The sequence below is a fragment of the Cygnus olor genome, chromosome Z, assembly GCF_009769625.2.
Source record: "Cygnus olor isolate bCygOlo1 chromosome Z, bCygOlo1.pri.v2, whole genome shotgun sequence".
In the NCBI taxonomy this organism is placed as follows: domain Eukaryota; kingdom Metazoa; phylum Chordata; class Aves; order Anseriformes; family Anatidae; genus Cygnus; species Cygnus olor.
In genome coordinates, this window is record NC_049198.1 from 2835493 (window position 1) to 2863222 (window position 27730).

General features: G+C 56.7%; 1 protein-coding gene and 1 long non-coding RNA gene across 17 annotated transcripts in view; one reads left to right on the forward strand and one right to left on the reverse strand.

Annotated features, from left to right (window-relative positions):
* CTIF (cap binding complex dependent translation initiation factor) overlaps positions 1–22148 on the reverse strand; it is a 135623-nt gene extending 113475 nt beyond the window's left edge. For 8 of the 16 annotated variants that reach the window (XM_040540567.1, XM_040540565.1, XM_040540559.1 and 5 more), the window contains exons 1-2: positions 22055–22148; positions 11733–11969 (exon numbers count right to left, since the gene is read on the reverse strand). The gene's annotated coding sequence lies outside the window, so the exon portion shown is untranslated. The remainder of the gene's footprint in view (positions 1–11732; positions 11970–22054) is intronic. The other 8 variants (XM_040540568.1, XM_040540556.1, XM_040540553.1 and 5 more) reach the window with 5 other exon arrangements.
* A 3193-nt stretch (positions 22149–25341) lies between these two features.
* On the forward strand, positions 25342–27197 carry LOC121061556. The gene is made up of 3 exons (XR_005815154.1): positions 25342–25472; positions 25622–25672; positions 26971–27197. It is a non-coding gene; the product is annotated as an uncharacterized LOC121061556 (long non-coding RNA).
* Positions 27198–27730: the final 533 nt, after the last annotated feature.

Sequence of the window (27730 nt, forward strand, 5' to 3'; positions counted from 1 at the left end):
TGTGCTCCCCGCAGCTCGCTCACTCCAGAAGCACAGGAAGCAGGCGGCACCACGAGCTTTCATTTTTTGCTTTCACAGGATGCAAGCCGCCTGCCTAATACACTTTCTCACGCGTGATGGGTTTCTTGGAAGATTCTGGCACAGGAAGAAACAGAAGCATCACGCTACCGCGCACACACAAGCAGCAGCAGTGTGAAATGCATTCCTCACCCCCCTAACTACATTGCCTGGAGTTAACGTGCACTTAATACCAAAATCTAGGCAAGGTGAGTGTAAAAGAGTTCAGGCAGAGCTCCCGAAGGCAGTACTGAGCTTCTGCGGACTTAGGCACCTGTATCAAAGCCCAGCAATGAAAACGACTAGCAGCCACCAAACCCAGCAAGTGGCAACTGCGCAGCCCATCCTTCCAAACACTTGGCCACAGCTCTTCAGACATGGGATGAGAAACTCACGCTAAGGTACCACGCCTGAAAACCTGCATCTCTCCATTACTTATCCTCCAGCAAAGTGCTGAAAGAGTTCCCGTGCTGCTCCTCCAATACGAAAACGGAGGGCAGGAGGAACAACACCCAGCCTGGCACACGCAGGACGCACGCTCTCTTGCTGATGGTCTCCCAAAAATCCCGCAGCAGGTCAGCCAGCATGGCAGCAAGTAGCTGCGAGGCAGGCTCTGACAGCCTCCAGAGCTGCTCTGACAGATCACTGGAAACCTTTTTGCCATGTGGGATCTATCACGCCGTGTGTTCCCAGGAGCAGGAGCTGCTTCCTATAAAAGGAAGCTGCGGTGCAAATTCTTCACGTACCAGCGCAGCCACCTCCCTCGCTGCCGAGAGCCTGCTGCAGCCGGGCTTCCAGAGTCCCCGTCACCTTCCTGTGTGGTTTTCACTCGTTTTGGGAGCAATGCAAGCATTAACCGTGGCACCTCCTCTGCAGGAGGACCCTGCTGGCTGCATCTCACAGCCACGCAGCTCGCGCCTCGTTCCAGCGACGGGAACTTACACTCAAGGCAAGCTTTCCCAAAGGGCACCCTCGTACCTTGGAGGTCCTGGGGTTACGTCCTCAAAGTCAGCAGGACAGCCCCAACCGGAGGTCCCATGGCTTCTTTCTGTCAGTGAGAGGACTCCCTCCTTGCCTGCTCACACTTCGTGTTGGGGCAGGGCAGAGAGGCAGGGCGCTTGGGCAAAGCCTCCCTCACCCCGTGTCCACCGTCTTGCCCAAGCCATATTTCAACTTGTATGGTTCTGGCTATTGTCTGGCCTAAGTCCTTGAATATTCTGTTTTATGTCTGTCTCTCAGCACTCAGGTCAGGCAGTAAAACAAGCCCTTTCCCCTCTGTCATCACTTCAAGCACGGTATAAAGCAGCCAAGAGGCAGGCACCAGACCCAAGTGGGCTCCCCCCTTGCTGCTGCCGGTGCCACGGCTCGGGGCAGCAGTCCTGCAGCACACCGGCCTCCCCAAAGCTGCAGCCAGCACAAGGGCAGTGTTTGGGAGGACTCACGGCTCCACGTTTGGGGTCCAAGCTCCTGCCAAGCACCACGGCCCCGCTGGCTTCCCGCAGCCTCCTTTTAGCGAGCTCCTGCGGCAGCAATATTTTCTCTCCCCTAACCCGGCGGATTTCCGACAACGGGCGATTAGCAACGCGTCTGTCTCAAACGGCGAGAGCATCCTGGTGAAAGAAATGAGCAGTTCATCGCTGCTGCCAAGGGCTCGCCTCGGCACGGAGCAAACCGTGTGAGCAGCTCCCATGGGGCAGGGAGCAGGCAGGAGGAACCACCGCAGCTCTGCCAGCACCGACGCAGCATCACGTGCACGGTTTGGGTTTGCTGCTCCCTGGCTGGTATCATCCTGGATGACAAAAGGTAAAGCACAGCAATACAAACCATTACATCTTGGATCTAACCCTTTTCTAATTAAGCTCTAAACACCTTGCATCGACCGACTGCTGCTGGATCTAGCCTCGGGCTTCTCAGATACTCGATGTACCCACGGCTGGCTGAGCATTTTATGTATTTCATCATCCTTCCAGGCTCGGGTCTGGTTTCTGCTACCTGGCGATGCAGAAAAGCCCGAGTGACAGGCCAGGCGCCCAGCAGCTGCCACGTTTCCATGCCACAGACGTGCCTGGCATGTCACGGAGCCAGCGGATGCCACGGCAAATCAAGACGGAGCCATCTCATTAAAATAAATACAAATAAGTGTAAGTGCCAGCCACGGGGCATCCCCAGCTGCACCCTGGTGCCCTGCCTTGCAGGGAGCCCTCCCGGCAGCACTGTGGGGTAACCCGTCACCAGGATTTGGGTTTGGAAATACCCCAAAATGGCCCGGGATGCAGACAGGACTAGCTCACCTCGCCTGGCTTCTCCGCCAGCTGCAAGCAGGGTTACGCCGCTCGCATTGGTGCCACCAAAAGCTGCTGACCCTGGTAACAGTGAGCAAAAGCCAGGAGACTGCCAAGTGCAAAAGGCCAGAGAATCTGACCCCAAACAGCTGTCTTGACGCAGTGATCCAAGGAGGAAGGGTGAGGAAGGCAGAGGAAGCGAGAAATCCCTCGTTCTCACCCAGGCAGTGATTTACCGTGCAGCTTGCTTCACTGCCGTTAAGACATCTGCGGTTAGGAGGTGGATTTTTTCCCCCTGTTGAACAAAACCAAAACCTCTACACCTTCAGAAACAAAAAGCCTTTTGTTACGTCAAATCTGTGCACTAGACGCTTTCCCAACAGATGCGCTTCCTTGCCCGGGGGGGGGAAAGATGTTACCTTTGGTTTGTGATGGATGTTGTCAAGGAAAAGAAAGGGAAAACCAGCCCACAACCAGTGCAGGCACCTCTGGGTCTCAGGAGGTGAGCGGGGGTGGGTTTATGGGGCATCTGAGGGGAACGTCAGTCCCACCCTGCGGTGGGATGCTCCTTGACATGGGGCAGGGCTGGCTGGGCATCGCCCTGGCTATGGCGTGACGGCAAGGTGCGCTCCCCGGACCTTGCTTTTATACAAAGACAATGCATGAAGATACGTTGGCGTTTCTAGAAATAGAATTTCCAACAGGTCACAAAAAAGAACCAACGGCCCCTGAGTCACGAACAGCCTGAGTTTTGTTACGTACATGGGTGGCTACGACAAGCTGTGACTTACGATAGACAGGATCTGTTTTCACGTTCGGTTACTTCTACTAAAAGCTATGGAAACAAGAGCCCACGTCACACGTTATTCTTGTTATTTTTCACCTTTCCGCAGGAAAGGTCACCAAAAGAAGGGAAGAAAGAGCAAAAATGGAGCTTTCACACGCACTTCTCTTTGGAGCTGCACTGCCTCTCCTCCAAGAGCTGAACACCACACACCGCGCTCGTATCAGCCAGCAGGTAAGGAGGCAGCACCATAAGGCTTACGTCTGAAGAGCGTAGAAAGAAGGGACATCCTCCTTGCATGCTGGAACCCTCACGGTGCCAAACCCCTCGTCCAGCAGATCGTGTCCCCCGTCCCAGCACGCCCCGTGGTGACGACCGAGCTGATCCCTGTGGTTTGTGAGCACGTTTCCACCCCGTGCTCACGCACCGGCACGTAGGGTCTTTTGCAAACAGCCGAAGGGAGACCATAATCAGGAAGTAAATCTTTTCTTTTCAGGCACTGAGGCAACATAATGGGCACTTGTGCTGTGAAAAGCCCCGTAATCCTAAAAGACACATCCAACCCGGGCTGAGATGTCAGCAGGCTGCAGCAATCCCTGCAGCGGGGCGCTGCGGAGGGCAGGGCTGGGGGCAGCAGCACCCCACGGAGGGAGCTCCATCCCCTGAAGCCCCTGCTTCTGGCACCCCCCAGATATGAAGAAGGCACAAGCCAAGAGCTTGCAAAGACAGGGGAAGGAAATAAACCGAAAAAACAAAACAAAAACAAAACAAAAAACCAACCATGAGCAGCATCTCCCACTTCCCACCTACTTATCTAACCTTCTGCTGGGGACAGGACACGTGGCACGGTGTCTGACCCTCGTGTATTTGAGCACAGGTGTTTGACCAGGACCGAGCTGGAAGCCAAATCTCTCCCTTCCCCGAGGCTGACGGTGCCCTCCTTAGCTGCTCCCAATTCCTGCCACGGTCTGGACGTGGTTCAGGCAGCAGGTCGCCACCCAGACAAGCGATCGCATTTCAGAGAAGTGACATTTATTCCAGCCAGGTGGGCCATCCCAATGCAAACCAGCACCACCTGAAAGGCTCGGCTTTGCCATCACCCAGACCCCTGGCATAAATCCTCCCTGCATAATGGGGAAACGATGGTTCAGGATCCCGAGCGAGCCTCACCCGGCAGAGGCTCGCTGCCATCCGCAAGGTGGTGGCACGCACAGCAACTCCTCTCCACGGCTCAGCTTGAACCAACCCACCTCGACAACGTGTCCCTCAAGAACCCAGCTCCGCAAACAGCAAGCAGAGAAACTCCCCGGACAGGAATTTTAACGCGTTAGTGGCCAGCCACCAGCCTCGGTTTTGAGGCTGCAGGAGCATTTGTTTGTGCAATCGCTTCCAGACTCGCACTCGGCGGAGCAGCCACCGTGTGTCTCCCCGAAAGCCACCACGTCCCCACGGTGCCACCTCCAGTGGCAGGAGGCAAGCGAGGGGACAGGAGTGATGAGCAGCCTGCTGAATCCCGGGGGCAACGATGCTGCAGTTGCGTGGCGACGTTTATCGATAGCCCAGGGGATCGCTGGGTTTGATTGCTAAAAGGTAAACGAAGCTCAGCGCGGGTAAGCCCCAGCGGACAGGAGAGGGACAGGAAGGTTTCGTTAATATGCAGCAGACGGAGGTGACAAACAGGTTGAGCGCATTTTGCTTGTCAACATCATTATTGCCGCTAACTGGCTAGGAGCACGCACGTCCCCACAAATACGTCTTTGAGGCCGTTCCTTCATCGCCTGCAGTCCCTGCTCCTGGCAGGAGGCAGCGGCAGCCACCGCTGTCCCCGCAGACCCTGCCACGTCACCCGCTGTCCCAGCCGCCCTGGCACTAGATTCCCCTTTCCTACAAAGCTCTGCTTCAGCCCCAAACCTCCCTTTTCTCTCCCAACACCATTATTTTGGCATGCACGGGAAGGGCTTAGCCACCCAACCGGGGTGATGTGCCACCCCGAGAAAGGTAGTTCCAGGACAGCATGAGATCAACCCCTTTGGGGTTGATAGGAGTGATGAATTCCGTTAAAAACTTGGATTTCCATTGTTAAAAACTTGGATTTCACCGCGCTGGCCTGTGCCCAGACTCAGTGCTGAGAGGCTGCGGTCAGACCACCGACAGACAAACCCCACAGACCCTGCAGCGGGGCGGACACACAAAGCTGCACGGACAGGCACCGCAGCTTCCTAAAAACCACAGGGTTTAGGTTTGGTGCTGCTCACGCCAGCAGCTCCCTTCCCAGCAGGGTCAGGGGTGCAGCCTGCCCTTTGAGCTTCCCACCAGGACAGGACCCTTGGCAGGAGGACACCAGAAGCAAAGGGATTGACGTCGGGGTCAGGGACTCTGCCACGTGTTCACCTCCGTGGTTGGGCTGGCCGAGGTAAGTGCCCCAGCAGACATGAACCAGCAGCTTTTTTGGCTTCGCACTCACACGGACGTGGCTCGTGGTGAGGAATGGACAGGCAGAGCTGTCACCCTGCCCGGGCACCCGCTCCTTGTTTGTTCGCTGCACAGCCGAGGTCAAGCCTGGCAGGCCGGGGAGGAGGCAGCTCGGATCGCCTCCAAGCAAACTTTGAGCAGAAAAAGGAGCATTTTGGGAAATGCTGAGCAGCCTAATGTGGGTGACACCTGGGACGGGTGCTGCCAGCCAACTCCGCAGCTGCACACTGTGCCATCCAAGAGAAGCATGCAGTTCAGAGCACGGCTGGAAGGCACTTACCTGCCTTACCCAGGGAATGCCCGGAGACAGCCCGAATGGGCTGCCTTCCCTGGTCACTACGGCTTTTTGCACATTTTGAGCTGTGTGTTGGGACAAGAACCCCAAACTTGCCTGTTTCGGGGGACAGAAGAGCTCACTCCCGACTACTTCTGCAGCCACACGTTGTTTCACGGGAACCCGAGCACCCGCTGCATGCCAAGTCCTGTGCCCAAAAAACCCAGAATCAATTTTGGCCTGCAAAGAACAGCCTCTGCCCTCTACGCCACGTGCCGAGAGGCTCTGAGGGCATGGACAAGCACCATGAAGCCCAGCCACAGGAAACATGCTGGGGATTCGGAGAGGCTTGGTGGGAGCAGAGCAGCACCAGAAATTTGGTCCTAGTTTCAGAGTGCTTCTGGGGTACCTGCGATGAGTAAATACCCAGCAGCTCAAGAGAAACAGGACAAGAAGGCACCAAGTTTTTTTTTTGTTGTTGTTGTTTTTTTTCCATAAACACAGCCTGGCCAGGAATAACGCCAGAAATAGTTATTTTGATAAACATGCCTCATGACCGCACCAGATATGCGGTTCCTACAGGGCTGGGTGAGGACTGGAAGACCCCCGACCACCCACAGACATCCAAGACCAACAAGATCCACCTTCAGGACAGCTGTGCCCACCCCGAGGAGCCCCAACAAGACCCAGCCATGCCCAGAGCTGCTCCCCACACGGTGATCGGAGGACCTGCAGGTAGGAGGACAGCTCAGAGACATCCATAAGGGACTTTTACGCTGGATTTTGTTGTCACCTGGGGCTCACAACAGACCATGCCCACGTGAAGGTTCACCACGTCACCGTGAAGTTCGCCAAGCCGTAGGTCCATCAGGTACAGCAGCAGGGATGGAAGGAGCTCCTGCGAGGCTCTGTCAGCATCTCAGGAAGCTCCCTCCCGAGCCTCGCTGCCCTGGCCAGCCTCTGCTTACAGCCAGGGATTAACAGTGCTGAAGTTAATCATAGCAAGAACGTGGGGGGGAGGACCGTGACTGCAGCAAAGGGGAGAACCATCTGCAGTTTCAGCAGAAACGCTGCGGCAGGAAGCCTGCTGTTCATGTACCTTTGACCTCAGAGAGACAAATAAAGAGCCCAAACTATTTAGCTCTGGCTAAAAAAAGAACAGAAAAAAAGGTAAAGGGCAATTTGAGTGAAGAAGCTGTATTAATACCATATATGCAGCTCAAAAGGGAAGCAGCTGAGCTTAACGAGAGAGCGGAGAAGGCACTTTTGGAATAAATTACACTACATGGATGGTCGGGAAAACAAACCCTGCGCCCAGCCCCAGGTTATTGTAAGCGATGGGAGACTTTACCAGAAAAGTGGGAGTGATGCTAACAAACAGCACTGCTGACGTAGTGCCTGGCGTACTGGATGGCACGCAAAACACGGGGCCTTGGTGCAGGGTTTCCCCACTCCCACTGGATTTTTCTTCTCCAGCCAGCAAACACAATGCCCTACTCCGTCACGGGGTGCGGTTTTGGCTTTCTAAGCAATTCTTCCCCTATTCTTCCATAGGAGCAGTCCTGATAACCCCATGCAGGAGGAGGATTAAATCCTTCCCCCAGCCTTCACGTCCCACACCCCGAGCTCAGGAAACCTTCCCAAACTCAGTTTCTTTCACCAGAGGTAATTGTCAGTCCTGTAACTTCTACCGATACCCCCCCAGTAAGCGGGAAGTTCATTTACTTCTCTTTTCCAAGATGTGCTTCCTGTTCCCTCCTGGAAGGGGTCTGAGGCAGCGCTGAGCTCGGTTAGGACTGGGAGTCCATGGGGACACCCTGCCCCAGACGAACAGCCCCCAGCTTTTGTGCCCTGATACTGCAGTGCCAGGAGACGTCCAAGCTTTTCCAGGACCACAGCCTGCTGCACAAGAAAAGAGAGGTGAAACCGGGCACCGAGCAGCAGACGTCGACTTACCCTACCCAAGATGACCGAAAAATGAGGACAGGACAGGGCAGGACCCCAGGGCCAGCCGTGCTGCACGGTTCAGCCTCCACAGCTCCTCTCCTCCAGCGCGGGACAAGGTTCGTGCACCTCTGCTGCCTGCGGTGGCTTGAAGAATCCCCTTTTGCAGAAGCAAAAAGCCGCAGCCATCAGCCCAGCTTAACCCATTCCCAGCGAGTCAGCACCTGGAAGCCACGCAGCCTCTGACGGTCACATTGCAATGATCAGAAAAAAATTAATGGCACAGAGCCAGAGAAGGGAAAAAAAAAAAAAAAACAAACACACACCACCACCACTTGCTTGCCAGCGACCCGGATTTGGCTTGGTGACTTTTAAATAGTTTTGGTCAAGTCATTTCATCCAAAACACTGGGAAGAAAATGTTGGAAGGAGTTCTTTCTTTCTGCAGGGTTTGGTATTTTTAAACAAAGGATTTCTGCTTTTGTTTCACAGTGATATACGCAAAGTTTCCACAGCTTTCCATTTAATGGTGTGAAAAAACATTTTCCTTTGCACTGGGTGAAGCATCTTCGACTTGACGTCATTTGGTTCCCTGCTTTAATGAAATCAAACAGCTCCACTCTGACTGACTGCAATCAAAACCCTCCCATTCCTCACTGCCATCTTTGTTACCACAGTTTTTCTATAAGCCAAGTAATTGAAAAACAATCACCACCACTCATTTTTCCCACGGGCAGATATTTAGGAGCACTCAGAACACCTGAGGCTAACCTGGGGTACCACTTGGGGTCCCGCCCGTCCCCAGCACGCTGCGCAGAGGGCACAGCAGTGCGCCAGCACAGAGCATGTCATTCAGAGCATGTGGTAGCAGTTAGGAACTTAGAGGAACCTCAGGCATGCATCAAATACGTCACTATTTTTTTAAATAGGAGGGAAATGGGAACACCCACATTCCCCCTCAAAGGGCAGGAGAGCGCACAGACCCAGCTATGCGGAGTGGTGGCGATGCAGGGGACCCTCCTGGGCCAGCTTTTTGGGGCTTTCTGCTCCCAGCAGTGTTTTTGGTTCAGCTTTTAAAAGCTCCTACACGGGCTGCTCCACCCAACTAGAAAATATTTACCCTTCAGAGGCTGCCTGACCTTGCACCAGATAACCCAGACGGCCGCAGAAACCCCAACGCAGATAAAGCCCTGCTGATGCCCCCACGCCGCTCCTCCGATCCCTTTCGCATCAAACCAAGCCGAACTGGATACCGAAGAGGACGAGGCGGGGCGGGTCATAAAACAAGTTTTCAGGACAATGGTGCTGACTTGCTGTTTTTCAAGCCCTCTGCTAACCTCTGCTGATCCCATCAGGTGCTTTAACACGGGAGCTTAGCGGTAAGCTCTGCCCCTGCAAGAGGCACCAGGTTATAAGTGGTTACTGCCTGCCAGGCAGCTGCTGCTGGGTGTCAGGCCACACGGGGAAACACCCAGCTTCTCCAGTTCTCAGACATTTATGGATGAAACGAACTCACCCCAAGACGTGATGTTTTGGTTTTCTTTCCCCCCTTTCTTGCAGGCTTCATTTCGTTTATCCACGTTGAAGCTGCTGTTAAATCCTGTTGACATGCTGCAAATCCCTGTCTTGCTGGAGCAGAATTTGGCACCTTTACGAGGTAACCAGCCTACATCTGTACCCAAATAAACCCTTCTGCAAAGGAAAGGGGTCAGGTAGGGAAGGAAGCATCTGCAGCGGGAAGGGCAGGGCAGCAGCAGGGGTCTTGCAGAAGGCACAAAAAAAAATGGGTAGCGAACAGCCCTGCATCCTTGAGCAGGGCAGAGGGACAACACACGATTTCTACCCGTAACATGGGCAGAGAGAGGATTTCCACGATGAAGACATACAGCTGGGGCAGGGGGATGAGGACAGGGTTGTGACGAAGAGCAGGACCAAAGGCAAACAAAGGCAGGGGGGCTGCCTGGAAGGCTGGGCACGGTGGGGCTCCAGGGCCAGCCCAGCGAGGTGCCAAGAGGTGCAGCTGAACCACAGCAGGATGGCCATCAGGGCCAGGAAAGGCAATTCACAGGTACTTCACAGTGTCTGGCTACAAGTCTGACTCTCTGGCTTGCATAGCTGGAATGAATGAGCTATGTTATTAAAAGAGAGACAAAAAAATCAAAGTGCAGCTTGGAGGAACTGGGGAAGCCTCGTGAGAGCCAAGGAAACCTGCACGAACTAGGGAAGAGCGAGATTATAATAATTAGGTCAGTTGGCGATAAGCTTTCTCAAATGCATGCACGCACGAGAGCACTGTGGTGTTTCTGGAGAGTGGCAGCATCCCTGGGTGGCCACGAAGCCCAGTGAGAGGGCCAAGAGCAGCACACAGGGCACCACTAAAACCAGCAGCACAAAGCCTCTCTGGCAGCCGCCCACCCCGCGCTCTGAGCATCGGCAGCTGCAGCACGGGAAACTGCTGGGATATAAGAGCATAAATCCTTTGCTGTGAGCGTGGCTCAGCACCCAAGAGGGCGTGCAGTCTCCATCCTTGGAAAGAGAGTCAAAGCTCAACTGGATGAGGCCCTGAGCAGCCAGGTTTGACTCTGAGGCCAGCCCTGCTCTCAGCAGAGCTCCCTTCCGAACCGAACCAACTCAAGGACGCAAGAACATCTTCCCTTACTCCAGACTTCCAGGATGAGGCCACCAGGTCTTACCTCCAGCTTAATGAAAGCCAGAAGAAACTCCTTCCCAACGGCAAGCACCCTGGAAGCCCAGGCTGAGCTTTCGGAGAGGTAACGCAGGTCGATGTGACAATGCACGACAATTAACCGCGGCAAGTGAAGGCTGCTGCTGCTGGAGGCAAGGAGCAAAGAGGACGGTCCCACACTGTGACTAATACACAGGGTACACACTCACCTTTCTCCACACAAAGAGACTGGGAGGCTTGGTATTATCCATCTCTTCCTTCCAGGTTGGTCTGACATCGGCTCTGCCCACCCTGGCAGCCTCAAGGCACAGCGCAAGGAGCTGGAAGGGCTCCAGAGCAGGAATTTGGCTGAGCTCACATCCAGATGTTTGACACCAGAGCAAGCAAACAGGAAGGGGAGACCAAAGAGGAGGATGTGCTCGCTGTCCTGCCCCCTCCCCTCTCTTCCTCACCACCTGTACCAAGCAAGAGCCATCACCTGCCTCTGACCCGGCCGTCCCAACGCCACAGCCCAGCCCCCGAGCCCCCGTGACTCCTCAGGAAGCAAACGTGTTACTGCAGGAGCAGGCTCCCAGCATTTCACAGTTTGCAGCCGCTAAAAATACCTACGCTACGCCTAATGCCAGCACAGCAGGGTGGCATCAGCACAGGAGCGAAGCAAAACGCTGTTCTCCGGGGTTTATACGGGAGCAAAATTCAGAGCAGATACTTGCACGGGGGTGTGGGGGACATCGGGCAGGAGCCTGGCTTTCGGCTGCCTCACCAAGCACCCATTTCTGCTGACATCCTGCTACGAGGCTGGAGGCAGCTGGCCATACACTGCCCGTACAGCCTGCTTGGGATGAGCCACACGGACCAAAAACACGAGATGCTGCCGTGAACAAAGCCCTGTGCTTTGGGATCATCCCGCTGACCCTCCAAAGACACCAGCGAGCATCTCCACCAGCCAGCTGCTCTTCACCCCAGAAGAGCATCCTACAGACTTACCCACCTGCTGCACGCAACCACTGTTCCTGCACTCACTGCAGTTCACTACCCAAAATCCAGCAGCCCCCTTAAACACACACACACACATTTTTGCCACACTCCTCGGTGGTGCCAAGACCTCAGGCACAAGGCTCACGCTCAGCCTGCAGACTCCCCCTTTAGCTCCCCGAGCGACGCTCTCGTTTTGTGGTGTGCTCCAAGCTCTCTCCAGCACGACAGAAAGCAGCAGCCACGGTTTCTCACGTACCTCAAATCAGAGCTCACTGCTTTTTTGTTACAGTAATTGGCTGATCAAATGCGTCGCTTCCAAGCTGACGTTCCTCCTAATGTTTTAATCAGCAGATGCAGATGCTCAGAAGAGAGCTAATGTGGCCTGAGCTCAGTTTGAGCACAGGGTGGACGAGGCTACGGCTTTTCAGTCAGGTCACTGGCTGATGTGGAACCCGAGAGGAGAGGAGCTGGGAGCACGTGGTGGGTGTGTGAACTGCAATAAAGTAGATAGACGGAGAAAAGTAAGTAAAAATAAGGGGAAAGCTCTAGTCAGAGGCTTGTAACTTACCAAGAGAAGGCTTTATGGGCTGGTGCTCCCATCATTCTCAGCACGTGTGCTTATTTACTAGAGACAGTTTAATTACACGCTGACCACCATCCCAAAGAGCTTCCTTCCGAAGCGCCTCCATCCTGTTACCAGCCTTCTCCCGCGTGTATTTAGGGCCGGCACTGCCAGCAGAGCCTCCTCCTCCTGGCACACCGCTCCACAAGGAGGCATGTACCACGAAACCTGCCTCCTGCAAGGTTACCACACCTCACCCCAAAACATCCAACTGAACTGGACGGGGCTGGTTCGGCGGAGATCCCAGTAAAGATCAGATAAGCTCTGGGTCCGCAGCTATTTCCTCCCTGCCGCACCGAAGTGGGGCCCTCAGATTAACACCTTTGCTGCCAACAGGCTGCATTGACTGATCGATCTGAGGACTCACCACCCGGTGGTTTTTTTTTGTTTGTGTGTTTGTTTTTAAGGAATTTGGGTCTAGTCCTGCAGTACCACCAAGCTGTTAGATGTCCGCTTACACGAATCTCCCATGACTTGAGGCCTCCACCCTCCATTTCCAAAGGCCTTACCTTCCTTTTCTTCTCAGGCACCTGGTACAACACAGTCCCATAAAGGCAGACACAACCCTTGGAGCCTACTGAGGTGTTGCAACACAACAAAAAAGCTCAAATCTTGTGGTCACCTGAGCAGTTCTTGCTCAGAGCACGCGAGCTTCAACAAGGCTGTATGCAAGGAGTGTCTGCAGCTACTGATGCTCTACCTATGAAACCCTAAAATTAACAACTGAAGCTCACCATTGTCAAAGCAGGATCAAACTCCACTGCATGCAGACCAAGAGCAGGGATTAGTTAGGAAGCACTATTACCACAAAATACCAGATAAACAGTGCACAACCTCCAGCAACACACACACACACAGAGAAGACATCGCTCCAGCCAGAGACAACCCAGGAGCTGGGACTGCCAAGGGGAGCTGACCATGGGCAAAGGCACGGGGCTGCTGTCCTTGGGGTAACACCCCCAGCAAGGGCCATGTAAGTTATTCCTCCTGCTAAGAACACAGATTCCTACAACCTTATAAAGTAAAGGGATAATGGGCACGTGCCAGAATTTCCTAAGCAGGTCAAAACTGCTTCCTGGGTTTGAGTCTCTGGGTTTTGGAGGGGGAGAGGAAGGCTTCTGGGTAGACTGAGTTTGTTGGCTCCCCCCAGCTGCCTTTATAAAGAAGCAAAGGTGACTTTGCAGCCAGCTGTGCTGGCTTCCAGGCTAGGAGAACAATTAACCTGAAACTAATGCACTTTTTTTTTTTCTTTTTTAATATAGTACATGGCATGCCAAATGCCTGGTATCACTCAGAGTGCAGATGATTTAGTGAGTCCCTCGCTGAGCAGCAGCGTCTGAAAGCCCAGCGGAGGGCAAGCGATGATTCCTGCTCGGTATTTAGCAGTCGGCTCAGCTCTGCCGTGAAAGGCAAGCTGGCAGCAGCCCTCCACGGACCGAGCCCCACCATCCTGCCATCCATCCGTCATCCTCGCAGAGCCTTCCCGTCAGCGCCCAGGAGACCAGGGCATCCTTCAGCCGTGCTGCCAGCGCGACGGGAGTCACCTTCGCTCTCCCCTCCCTGGTGTATCCCCACCACCAGATGGCATCGATTTTCCCCAGCTCGACTAGGCGAGACCCCAAAAGCGAGCTGATTTACTTGGGGCTGCCTCTCCGCCGACGCCCGTGCTCATGGGTCCCTGGTTGTTGCTGCCCGGAGCTGCCGTGGGGCTGGTGGTGCGTCCTCCTTGAGGAGCGTGGTGCTGCTACCTGCCTGGCACGTGGGGCTCCTGTCGGCGGCTCGTCCACCCCTGCTGTGCCTTTCCCCACCCAAACGTGTGGCAGGGAAGTGGGCAGGCTCCTGCTGAATGAAAACGAAGCGCTCGTAACGTGAGGTGCGCGCGGAAAGCCTCGGCGGAGCCGGCGAGGGATGACTGTGCAAACAGCAGCAGAGGAAAGGCTGAGTCACTTCCTCCCCCAGAGCCCTAAATAGAGGCGAGCGTAAGGAAAATACTTCTCCGAGCTGACAAAAAAGGAACAGAATCCCCAGAAAAAGGGTGCCAGTAGTGACGGCAGAAAGGGGAGAGGCAGAAACGGCGGCCTCAGGTTGTAGCTGGAAGAAGAGCCGTCACGAGCAGGGCAGAGCATCCTCCCCGGCTCCGCTGGGAACTGGGTGCTCCCAAATCACTTCCACGAGCAGCTCGAAGCCCTACACCCAGACAAGGTCACAGGCCCCCAGTGATGCCAGAATGCTGCCAGTGCGGACCTCCACCTCGTAGGGAGACTGCAGCGAGCCCAGCCGAGCTTTTGGGCCCAGACTTTGTCCATTCCCCAGTCTGCAAACACTCTCCACGAGCTTCTAGGCAGCAGCGCACCACAAGCATTAACCATCACTGTTAGGAACAGCAGTAAAACAGCTGATTGCCCCAGCAGGTACATGGCAAGGCTCAGCTCAAGGCCAGGGAGCCTGTTGGGACTGCAGGACCCCGTGGCAGAGAGGCAGCAGACTAAAAATAAACATGACACTGGCTTCGTGCTGCAAGCCGGGTGGTCACGAGCAAGCAGCAAGCCCTGGGAGAGCAGCACGGTCAGAGCGCGGGCAGTAAGGTTGGCAAATATAAGGAAACACAGGACAACACGAAAACCCCCTGGCGCAGTGTTGTGTGGGGGTGCTTCACCGCTTCCCAGCTGAGCCTCTCTCCTGAAGGCACAGGGCCAGCTCCTGCTGCCCGCTGGGTGATCCCCTTCCCAGGGCTTTGCACCCATGTTTATCTGTGCAGGTTTCCCCTTCCTGACCAGCACCACAAACCCGGCCAGGGAAGCGTGGTCAGATGCCTTCCTGCACCTTCAGTCCCGCCAAGGACCTACAACTTCTGCCCTGCACAGCGCCGGTCGCAGCACCTCCCAGCCGCCTACTCGGATGCCAGGTGACGCAAAGAGAGATAACAAAGAAAACCCTACTGAATGCAAAGATTTGGGGCCATCCTCGCGTACATGTACTCTCTGGAGTGGATTTTCTTGTTACCGTTGGGTTCGGTGCCCCAGAGCACTCCCAGGACACCAGAGGCCATACCGAGGTGCCCCGCGCAGCTCGGGAAATCCCCGCTGCCATCTGATGGAGTGGACCAGGGATTGCTAATAGCTCCGGCCCCTTCTGCACACTCCATATAAAACGCTGAGCTGGCCAGGAGGAGAGACAGGCACCAGGACAGAGGGGTCCAGGCAACCATGAGGCTCAAAGCAAAGAATAACCCGTGGGGTAGCGGGGCTTACAAAGCCGTCAATAAACCGAACCCCAGCACCGCTGCTCCTGCAGTGCGGGATCGCCATCCCTGGCAGCACCCCCGCAGCCAGCTCCTTCTTCCTTTTGTTCAGTTCGTGTTATTTGCCTAACGAAACGCTTGCGAGGGTACTGCCTAAGGCGCTCCTGAAAGCCAACATCCCGCCCGGCCCCAGCTCAGCTCCAGAGTGCTGGGCCACCCAGGAAAAACACAAACACCCGCCGGCAGCCCTAGAACAGAGCCCAGTTTCGTACCGATTCGTGACCCACATTCCCCACACTCCCCGCTGTGCCTGCAACATGCACACCCACACCTTTCCCTCTCCCCCGTCGCCCCAGACCCTGAGCTCCCTCTGGGACCTTCTAGCCCCCAGCCCCGCAAGAAGCAGCACGTATCTGGGTTGGCTGCAGCAACACAAACCCCAAATCCCCTGTAGGTATAAGCGAGTTAACCGACCCACCTGCGCCCAGGCAGTATTTGAGCTCACGACTGCTGCAGCCTCTCCTTGTGGTCAGGAAGAAATTTGGGTTTCCCCCTTCCACCCTTTTCCTTAAAGCATGGAAGATCTTATCTGTGAGACCTGCGCTCCTCCGTCCGATCTGGCTGAAATTAATCCCTGGGTTAAAAAGTTTCTGGAGGAATAACAAGTGACGGCCAGGCTGACTGCACAGACCTCATCGCTGTAAACAAAATAATAAAAACAAAAAGCACAGAAATGGAAGCTTCGATTTGGAGTGGCTGTTGCCACTTGATAAATCAATCTCTCACCCCACGTAATGCAAATTTGTGTTTAAAAAAGCCACGTAAGCGTCCTCCTTCAGCTGAGAGCCGCCGGGAAGGAGCCGATTCCTAGAAAGATGCGGCGTGCTCCGCCAGCACTCCAAAAGCAGGGAGGGAGGGCAACCAGCACCCCGGGGTTTTAATAAAGTCCTGCACTATTGGTCTGCTGCAGGATTTATGGTTCAATTAAACGGATACGCTTGGCCAGGCTACCATCCCGCTGCCTGAGACGGCACACGCTCCAACCCTCCCCAAACCTCCGCTGGGTAGCCGGACAGTACCCCCCAAAACACTTGTCCCGGTGCAGGATTAACCCCGTCCCCACGAGCGCCGGGTGACCGGAGGCAGTAGGATGGAGACGGGTCAGCGGCCTCGGCATTAAAAGCCCCCGCTGCCGGCCCCTTCCCACGGCAGAGAACACGGCAGCGGGGCGGTGTGGGAGAGAACAAAGCCGTCAGCACGGGGCGCGGGTGCCGGGGAAGGGGCATTTCCATCCCCGAGGCTCAGCGGGAAGGGATGCTGTGCTGCGGGGAGCGGGGCACGGCTGCTGAACGCGTGGTGGGAGGGAGGGAGGAAGGGAGGGGACCCCCCGCCCAGCCCCGCACCGTCCTCACTGCCCCCCAAATCCTTTTGTCTGCTTCCCCGCCTGCCGGCCAAGCGCTACGCGTACGTGCCGGCGTCCTGCCCACCGCGGACGCTGCCGAGAGCGGCCGCAGAGGCAGGGAAACACGAGCAGCACGGCGACGGCCGGAGCAGGGCTGCGGGGAAGGGACGGCGAGCTGGCCGCTCGCTAGCAGAGCTTTCCAGAAGTGTGAGGTTGATTTCAGAGCTGCCACCAGGATCGGAGCTGGTCCTGAAAGAAGGGGAGGGGGGCGCCGGGCAGCACCGCGCACCGGGCTCCCACGCGGGTTCCCGCGGCAGCTGCTCCCGCTTGGGCATCGGTATCATGACCCTGCAGCCGTGTGCCACGGACCTGGCAGCCCAAATTCTGCTAATAGCGACGGGGTCTGTCCCCATCCCAGAGCCCGCGGGCAGGCAGGGCAGCAGGGCTGTCGGGGCGCGCGTTTACGGCGTTAGCAGCTCCGGTGAGTCATGTGCGAGCCGCTCGTGCCACCGCCGTCTCCTCTAGAGGGAGGGAGGCGAGCTCGATCGCAGACCAAATGAAGCCAGAACGACTGCACCGAAGGTAGAACAACGTCGGGAAAACGGCCCTCAAGGATCTCAGCAGCGCCTACAGGACCAGGCCTTTAAATGAATCCACTCCTGGGCTCAAACACATTAACCACTCCTTTATCTTCCAGCCAAAAAAATACAGGAGTTCCTCTCTGACAAGCTTTCACAACCAGCTATTCTCACCCAACCTAACAGCCCCTGAAAACTACATCTAATTAATTTACTAGCTTGCAACAATGAAGTGTGGGAAAAAAAAAAAAAAGCCATTTCAAAAAGCACCACGAGCCTCCCCCACGTACAGCTGTGAAGCCTCCAGCTGCAGAAATGATTGCTGCAAGTTTCGGGACTGCCGGCCCAGCTTCCCGAGCCAGAGAGCTGCAATCTAAGATGTCTCCAAGCCGATCGCCCGGCCAGCAGCTGCATTTCTCGGGGCGCCCCGCAGCTCCCACGGGCTTTCACCCCAGCTCCTCTGGCCAGACAAGGCCGAGCAGGCGTTAAGCACCAAACGTTTCCTATTATTAGCCTCCAGCTGACAACTGCAGCCCCGCCACAACAACAGTTCCTGCTTTCTTTTCCCCTCTTGTACAAACACCAAAGATGGTATTTGGGACGGCGAGGCAGGTATGGTACCCGAGTCCCCTTCCCGCTGCAGGGGGGACACCACGCCGCCCTCCTGCTCTGTCTCCTGCAGCCCAGGAGCCCGGTGCCCTCGGGATTTACCTCTGGCTGCGTGACGGAGACGCCTGCACGCAAAAGCAAGCCCCGTCCGCAGGGCACTGCTGTGGGTGGGCTCGGCTGCACCTATGCTACAGCATGGCCCCACCGGTGACTACAGCACACACTTCTCTGCAAGACAAAAAATCCTCCAAAATTCATCTTAAGATGATTCCTGCACTGGAAAGCACTCAGAGGTGTTTCCACAGACCTCAGCACCCCCCAAAGCTGCTTGCTGGCAGCCCACACGTGATGATGATGATGATGATGTCCCTGCTGTGCAGACCCCAGCCCAGCCACTCACCTCCCCACCGACTGCCCCAGCTACACAAAGCGGTTCTTCACAGCTCCTCCAGGATTTCCTGAGTTCAAAATAGATGTGTTTTTGGAATTAGTTACAAGGCATGGCGTACCCAACTAGCAGCTCCCTGTGGCAGGCCGGGGAAACCCGTGGCAGACACGTGTCTTCTGCTCCGGCGTGGGGAAGGCAGCAAAGCCACAGCACAGGCTGCGCAAACCCATCCAGGGGAGCTGGGCCACTCCAGAAGGAAGAGGAATGCTTTTTTCCTTCTCCTTTTTGCATGAAGGCCAATTAAAATAGTTGGGCGCCGGGGCGCATCCTCAGCCGAGCAGGGAGCGAGGGGCGGGGAGCATCGCCCAGCCGCTCCCTGTCCCCGGCACGTCCCGGGGCAGGTCCTGCCACCAAACCGATGGCATCCGACGGCTGGCAGGAGGAGCCCGAGCCGAGTCAGCCCGTGGCCGCAGGGCGGACGCCCTCCAGAAATTGCTGCACGCTATTAAACGCTCCCGCGGCAGGCTGCTCGCCGACAGGTAAGGCAGGATTTGGTCCCGCGGAGGTAGCAGCGTAGTTGTGTCACCACAGCTTCTCCTGCCACAGGACAAAACAATTTGTTGTTTGTTTTTTTTCTTTTCTTGCCACGACTGCTACGTGCCTGGGGAAAGAGGAGGCTGCGGGCTGCCCGGTAGGAGCACGGAGATGGAAACGATGGCTTTCCTGAAACATGAGACTACTCCTCATCCACTGTGGTCTCTAAAGCCTCGGAGGTCCACAAACTAACTCAAAGGAGGCCCCAAAAACTAACACAGAAAAGCGAAGATCTCACGTCCATTCCAGAGACACCATCCCCATCACCCTTCTGGGATCACTCGGTTGGAGCAGACCAACAGTGGCTACGCGGGACCAGCAAGGCCAGACCAAACGTGGGACAGCCCCAGGCAGACACGGAAGAAAAAGCCTCTCTTTCCAGCCTGGAAGCTGGCATTAGAAGCTCAAAAGCTTTAAGAATACCCAACGGCATCCCCGTTTCAGTCTGAACTGACCAGGAAATTTATTTCTCTTACAATCATTAGCAAGGCATCCATGTTACACATGACTATAGACATAAATATATATAATTTACACAAAATATAAATAAAACAGCCACTCTCACAAATGAGCAGAGGATTACTGGCTGGCTACACTAGCCCTTCACTCCTGATGACTCAGTAAAGCACTAATTGCACTCCGGTAGCAGAACCGTACCTTCTCCAAGGAGTTTCACAAGGACATCCCGAAGCTTATGGGCAAGTAGTGTCCATAAACACTTCGACATTCCGCAGATTTTCCGGACAGAGCAGTTGTCCTTTCCCCAGCCTGATGAAGAGCTACCCCAAACACACCAGCAGACCGTTAACTCTGAAACTTCACAATGCCACGTGTAACGTAAACGTCTGAATGCTTCTGCTAAACCGAAGAACAACTGCGTTTTAGGGGAAATGTTCTGACAATATGCTGAATGTGCCCCAAACAGCTCCTGAAGCATAGGATCTGCTGCCCCCAGCTTTCACAGAAGCCGCAGGCCTTGCTGTACGTTTAGGTGCAGCTCCTCACAAAGAGGCAGGACCTCACCGAAGGCTCGCCGTGGGGAACGTTTCCGTGCTTTGCGCCTGATCTGCCACAGCTCTCAGGAACCCTCCGCAGACGATTCCCAGCTCAGCTGTGCGCGAGGCTGACTCAGCTACAGGAGCAAGCATGTGAGAGCAAGCCAAACGCCTCAGACAGCTCACTCCTCGCGGAGATCCCTCTGCAGACACAGGGCTGGTGTTCAGTTCATCTCCACAATGGTTTCTCCAGCCTTCTGCAGCCCCGCATGCCGGGGAGCCCCTGGGTGCTGCGCACCTGAAACTCATCATTTACCACATCGTCATCACCTGCAGCATCCAGCCACTGCTCCTCTGCTTCCCTTTAAAAGCAACGTGAGATTTTATAAGCGATAAAAAATGTTTCCTCGGAGCTGGACAACGTTATTAGTCCCACAGTACTCTAACTGTGACACAGTCAATTCTCAGTGCAGGCTCTGCAGAAGGAAGGCCCAGAGCTCAGAGGGAAAGAGCTTTAAATACAAACTCAGCCTGAGCTGCCCAAAACAGAAAACACGCATATTTCTGCCAAAGAAAACACACTTAACATGTGGAAAACGCAGGCTACAAATTTTATTCTGGGCTTGAGGGAATAAAACCCAGTGTAAGGCTTTGCTTTTGGACCTCAGGATCAGCCGAGTGCAGAACAAAGCCTTTGTGGTCGTTACAGGGAAAAGGAACATGAACCTACACCACACAGTGTTTTTTTCCGTGCGGTGAGGACAAAGCGTGAACATTTGCATGTCAGGGTCACGGAAACCGTAAGCAGGGCGTGATGCTTCCCCCTCCAACACGTGTGGCATCCCCCGCTGCGCTGCCAGCAACTGGATGCTCCGATGGCCCCCGCCACCAGCGAGCCTTCCTAGGTTTGGAGGTGGAAGGAGCATTAAACCACCAGAGGAAGAGCCTGGAAGCTCAGTACCTTGCATCTCCTCCCATACCTTTTGTTGCTGCCAACAAGGCTGGCTTTTACTACAGTGGTCCCGGTGCTGGCCGTGACTCCCAGCAGCAGTCTGCACCCATCCAAGCGACGGAGGAGGAGCAGCACACGGGAGCAAAGGCGGCACAGACAGACAAACAACCTATTTCAGTGGAGGAACCACTTCTGCGGGAAGGTCCCTGCCGCGTTCCGCCCCGATGAAGCCATCCAAGGGACAGCCGCACGTGCAAAGCCACCCGCGGGCGCGGGAGCTCAGCCCCAGATTTGCACCATTCCAGGGCCGGGGACACCCACGGCTTGCCCTCACAGCGGATTACAAGCCGGGAGCAAGCCGGCAGCCTCCGGCAGCCAGAAACACCACCGTACGTGTCTCCCCGGGCTGGCATGACGCACGCCATGCTGTGGCGAGCTCGGACGCTAGAGGGGCGAGGAAGGTTTCGCGCTGCACCCCTCCTCCTGTCAGCCACGCGTGCATCCCCCAGGGACGCCTCTCAGCCTCGTCGTCCAGAAAAACGACCGGAGGCGCCGATTTTTGAGGTGCTGGGACCCCAGGGCTGCCCGGCAGCCGTGCCTCCTGGCTTACGGCACCGCTCGCAAGGAAACCTCCGGCGCGTGAGCTCTCGGGTGCCGGGCACGGACCCGACGCGGGGCTGGCGAGCACGAACACCCCACGAGCACGTGTCACCCCGCGGCCACCGAGGCCACGCACACCGCCGCCTGGCCCAGAGGGAAGCCTTGGGTCCAAACCCTTGTCCTGCTGCGGACGCCACCGCCGCCCTGGCACCCAGAGAGGACCGGGTGCCGGGGTGCATGCAGCGACACAAGGGGGGGACGCGGTGCCATGGTGGGGGGGGGGGGGGGACGGACACAGGGATGGCAGGCAGGGCGAGCAGCGGGCGGAGGCCGCCCCAACCACCACGCAGCCCCAAACCCTTCCCACAGGAGCCGGGCTCCATGAGGACCGCACCGCACCCCCGCACACACACACACACCACCCCCACGGCCAGACCCGGCGGGGGGGACCGGGGACGGCGACCCCTCCCCGAGGGCCCTGCGGGTGGCAGCGGGGTGGCAGCGGGGCCCCCTCCCCCTCCGGGATCCCACCCCCCCAAGCCTCCGGGGCCCGTCTCCGCGCCCCCATTTACCCCCGGGACCCGGTCCCGGCCTTACCGTGGGCGCTGCGGCGGGGCAGGGGGCGCCGCCCGGCAGGCGGCCGGCTCGGCTCGGCTCGGCTCCGGCTCGGCTCCGGCTCCGGGAGGCGGCCGGGCCCCGCCGCCCGCCCCTCGCCCCGCCCGGCCCGGCCCCGCCGGCCCTGCCGGGAGTTGTAGTCCGGGAGCCGCCGAGCCTGGTGGCTGCGAGCCCCGGCCCGCCTCGGGGAGGCTCCCCGGGACCGGCAGGAGGGCCCCAAAGCTGGGAACGATGCGCAGCCTTGCTGCGATTTGGGCATTAAATGGGATTAAAAAGGCCTCCCCCCCCCACGCCGTGCTGTATTTTTGGCTGGGTGGTTGCCGTGGCAACCTTCTGCTCACCCGAGGGCGGCTGGAAGTGGGGAGCGCAGTGTTGGTTTAGCACCGGGGGTTCTGCTTTCGGCCTCTTTTTGGCAAAAAAAAAAAAAAAAAAAGAGCCACGTGGAATTGCGTGGTTTTATCCATGGACCTCCTGCGGTTTAATTATTAATCCGGCAGCGTGGGAGCTGGGCTGGGGAAAGGGAAGGCCTGCTCTGCCCTGCTGCTAATGCGCGTCTTGAAATTGGGATTGGGGTATTAAACCTGAACCCGATAACAGCTTGTCTCACCTCACTATTGAGAGCAGGTTGCCCTCATTTGGGATCACGGCCCATAGCAGTGACACTCTCACCATGATCATGCTGATGTGTGTCCAGAATCACAAGGGCTGTGGGACTATCCCATCCCCATGCCCATCCCCATCCCCATCCCCATGCCCATCCCCATCCCCATGTCCATGCCCATGCCCATCCCCATCCCCATGCCCATCCCCATCCCCATCCCCATCCCCATCCCCACCCCATGCCCATCCCTATCCCCATCCCCATGCCCATCCCCATCCCCATGCCCATCCCCATCCCCATCCCATCCCTATCCCCATCCCCATCCCATCCCCATCCCCACCCCCATCCCCATCCCCATCCCCATCCCCATCCCCATCCCCATCCCCATCCCCATCCCCATCCCCATCCCCATCCCCATCCCATCCCATCCCCACCCCCATGCCCATGCCCATGCCCATGCCCATCCCCATCCCATCCCATCCCATCCCATCCCCATCCCCATCCCCATCCCCATCCCATCCCATCCCCATCCCCACCCCCATCCCCATCCCCATCCCCATGCCCATCCCCATCCCCATCCCCATCCCATCCCATCCCATCCCATCCCATCCCATGCCATCCCATCCCATCCACATCCCATCCCCATCCTCATCCCCATCCCCATCCCCATCCCACCCCATCCCATCCCAACCCATCCCATCCCATCCCATCCCATCCCATCCCATCCCATCCCATCCCATCCCATCCCATCCCGGGGCTCATCCCGCTCCCCTCCAGCCCCTCGGATGTTCATGCTCAGCCTCACCTCCCTGCCTGCTTCTGGGCTAGCAGCCTGGACAGGGGGGAAATTGTGAGGGAAAGGGGCTCCCCATTAAAGGGAAAACAAGAGTTGTGAAAAGCTGGAGGTGGGAGAGGGAATTGAAACATCCTTCTGTCAAAGGAAAGATGCCGCGGCTGCTGTTCTGGGTACCATACGCCAGGTAATAACACAAGATGACTCAGTGCTTGGGAAACTAAATTGGCTCTTTATTAAAAGCATGTATTTAGGGATGTACAGAGGCGTCAGGGGAGTTTCTCAATCGCCGTAACACAGACAACTGAGGCTGGCCGGCTCCTGCCGCTGCTGAGCATCCCCGAGATGCTGGGCCCCGCGCGGGCAGGCCCTTGTCCTGCCGGGGCTGCTCCCAAGACAGGGCCGAACACCCGGGGAGGCTGTCAGGAGCCTCTCCTGGCTCTCTGCAAATTCAGCACAAACTGGTGGATCCCAGCAGCCCTGGGAAATCAAGGTTTTTGCCACAGGAACTCGGCTGGGCTGTGACACCAGACCCAGCCCGCTCAGCCCGCTCCAAGGCCCCGAGCCACGTGAGTGCTGCGGTCTGGGTAACAGGCCGAGGCTGAAGGCTGCCCCCGGGGACACAGAAATATTTAAGACTATGGCACCAAAAAGATGCAGTGCCAAACTCTGCTCTCACCCTGACAACAACCTTTAAAATTGCTCGGCAGGGATGGGAACCTGCTGCTTCGGAGTGGAAGTACAGAGTATTTACAAAATACCTTGATGGCAGCCGTGATGTGCTGGTAGCCCGGCCCTCCCTCGCTAGCTTTGAGCAAACATTGGCTTCAGAGTGTAGCTGGAGGCAAAATTCAGCATCCTGTGTTCTGCTCAAATTATAGGTCCCCTGCGTGGAAAGCTCAGTTATAAAAACAGATAGGCACGGCAAAAAGAGAAGAAGGGGGTTCCTCTGTTCTTCCCCAAGTACTCTAAGTGTACGTGGTGTAGGTGGGCGATCCCCAGGGGTGCAGACACAGAGGTGCCCTCAGCAGGTCCCCGAGAAATGACCAGCCCAGTGCTCCCGCGGCCATCGAGTGCTCTGATGCTCCGTCGGCGGCTCCTGCAGGAGAGGAAACCCTTGAGTGGGGTCCGCAACCCCACTGCGCAGTCAGAGAGAGCGTTATTCCGGCCGGGGTGCAGTGGGGTTGCAAGCAAATAGACCTCCTTTAAAAAAACAAATAATGGACCTACTGTGGGAGCATGGAGACAGACAAGGTCTTTATTCTTCCCCCTGGGCGCAGCGCTGCTGAGCCGTCTGTCTGTCCCTCCGAGGCTGGGAACGGGGCTCTGGCGTTTCCTCCTCTCACCCCCAGTGCAAATCCTTTGGGATGAGATGGCCTCGCTGTCAAGCTGGGGGGAAACTGAGGCAGGGAGGCGATGGGGCGTGCGCGTGGCCAGCACAGAGCTGCCAGGACTCCCACCTGCATCCAAGTCAGATTTCGGGGCAGGGCTCCCCCCGGCTGAGAAATGCTTTGCCGCGGCAAGAGGAGGAGCTGGTCTGGAGGTGCCAAGAGCAGGGACAGGCTCCCCCCCTGCACTTCTCAGTTATTTTTAGAAGGGCATTTGTAGGCAGCGCAGCGGCCGGTGCCAAGGCTGTGCTCAAGTCAATGCCAAATTCGCTGGGAGACAACGGAGGTCTGAGATGGGACGGGGTGGCACACCCGAGGAGATATTTCTTTCCTTTTCTCCTCCTTCCTCTTGCAGGAAAATCGGGAGCAAAGGCAGCTCGCCCGGTGCCCATCGATTCCCTCTGCGTTTTGGTCCCAGGAGCCCAGCAGCTGCCCCTGGGCTGGGTGGCTCATCGTGCAGCCCCAGCGCGCGCCATCACCCGCTGCGACATTGCTTCTTCCCCCTCTTCTGTGATCAGAAGAGGGGGATATCCATCTCTGCTTCCCTTCTGAATCCCTCGTCCCAGTCCCTCCCAGCCCAACCAGTTCCTTCAGGCTCTCCATGCCACCGGAGACAAGGTACGAGCCAGAGCATTTGGATTCCCTCCTTGACCTCCCGTGTCGCTGAAGGTAATAGCCCTCATTTCCTGGTATTTCTCATAACTCAGCTGCATAATGGGGCTACCTGGACATAATTCACGACTTTCCCATCCTGATTTAATTTGCAGCTACATCTTGGGATTAAAGAGGCCATAGAAATGCAAAGCGTGGTTACACAGGTAAAAACAAATTACTGCTTTTAAGGACTGCCACTCTGACAGCCCCGGGGAAACGCATGGGCATTTGCAAAGGTCAGGCTGTGCGGAGGAGGAGGAGGAGGCGTTGCGGGGAGCGGCGGTGGGCGGTGAGGGCTCTCCTTCCACACCAGGCAGGGCTGTCCTCCTCCGCTGCCTCCGCAGGCTGACAGAGAGCATCCCTGGCAGCAGCATCCATGACTCCAGCTCTGCTGGCAGGAGGATTCGGTTCAGCCACCGACAACAGACCAGCTCTCCGCTCAGCTGGCACACGGCAGGCGCAGCGTGGCCGTGCCACGGGGTGCTGCTCCGTGCCACCTTCCCCCGGCACAGCCTCACGCAGCACCCCTGGGAACGTGCCTCTCTTCCCCTGCTTGCAGACGCGACTTTTTTTCCACAATCCCTTATTGTGGCCATTAATTGCATCAGAGGATCGCAATGCTGCTCGGAAGGGAGGAGGCACAAAGGCTGACAGTGGGGAGGGGATCGCGAATCCGCAGGCTGGGAGAAGGGGATTTCACCCCCCTTGGGTTGAAAAAAGCCTCCAGCCAGGGTGCTGGGAGCAGGATACGGCCTCACGGGGTGCAGGATACGACCATGCAAGGCAGAGGACTGCAGCAGCGCTGCCGGAGGGGTGCAGCCATCGGGCTGGATGACACAGCAGCGCTCTGCTCCCCATGCACAAAGGACGGGTGGTTTGGCTTGGCTTGGCAGTGCCGGGCATTTTCGTCACTCCGTATCACGTTACGCACAGGCAGCTTTATCGACACCAGTGCCTTTAAGCAAACTACAGCCCGACAGGCTACCTGAATGAGGTAGCAGGGAGAGGGCGTCGCAGCCTGTGCCTCGTCTCCTTTAGGGTTCTTGCCTCACCCCGAGTTCCTCCAGGCGCTGGTGGGGAGGAGCAAGGGGCAGAGCGATGCTCTCTGGTTTGCCCTTCCCCACCAAAGAGGCTTTTTCCCCAGGCTCTCACCACACACCCACTCACACCAGCATCCCAGCCCCTTGCTTCCCCGGCTCCTGGGAGCCCACATCCTCCCAGTCCCCTTTCTGCACCCTCTGTTATCTCCCCCACATCTTCTAACCATGCTTTTCCTGGCCCTGACTCACCTGCAGGCACAGAGGTCCCCCTTTTGCCCCAGATCCCCTCTCCTCCACCCGCCACCCGAGCTGCCACAGACAGGAATGCGGGTGAGCAGCAAGCAGCACTCCTGCGCCATTTGGGATGGGTGAGCATGGAAAATCGGCGTGGTTTGGTCAAATAAATATCGTCTGTGTACTAGGTGGAAGGGGGAACCTCTCCAGGTGGCTTCACGGTGGAGGGAGCTGTGGTGTTCAGCCCCAGGGCTGTGCTTTGCCCTGATTTTCTCACCGCCCCCACCGAGCGCATCCGTGCCACCAAATGCATCCTCCACTGCAGAATGAGGCCTTACTCCGGAGAAGGCTTCCACATGCTGGCAGGCCAGGCTGAGCAATGAAAAGAGCGTGGGATTTATCCTTGTTCTGCTAATAAAACAAACAAGCTTATCTTCACGTGGGCTTTGCTTCTTATCGCGCCGCTTTGGTGAAAGTACGCCGGCGGGTTCAGCGGGGCCAAGGGCTGGGGACTTGGCCTCCCTTCCCCAGCAGCAGAGTGTGGTTTTGTAAACCGGTACCCCAGTACAGACCCCTCTGCATCCCCAGTAAGGTGAGTGGGAGGGAAGGGAAATGCCATTGCTGCCTGCTCACTGCAAAACCTCTCAGAAGGAAAGGGTTTGACACGTTCCTGGTTTAATAGGGGGAAGGAGATAGCAGTATCAGCCCACAAGCATGCCAGGCATATGACAATTATTTATTATTGTATTTTATGAATCAGAACGGTGCACATTTATACTTAACGTGCCTGGACGTTATTGCTGCCTTCACTGAACCCACAGAAATCTATACCTGCATGTATACACGCTGTGAATAGCCTCCTGTGCACACGCACACAAGGTGGAAATTTACACTGCCAAATAACCAAGAACGTTCCCTGCCTGCCTCTGCCACCATCAGCTGGCTGGG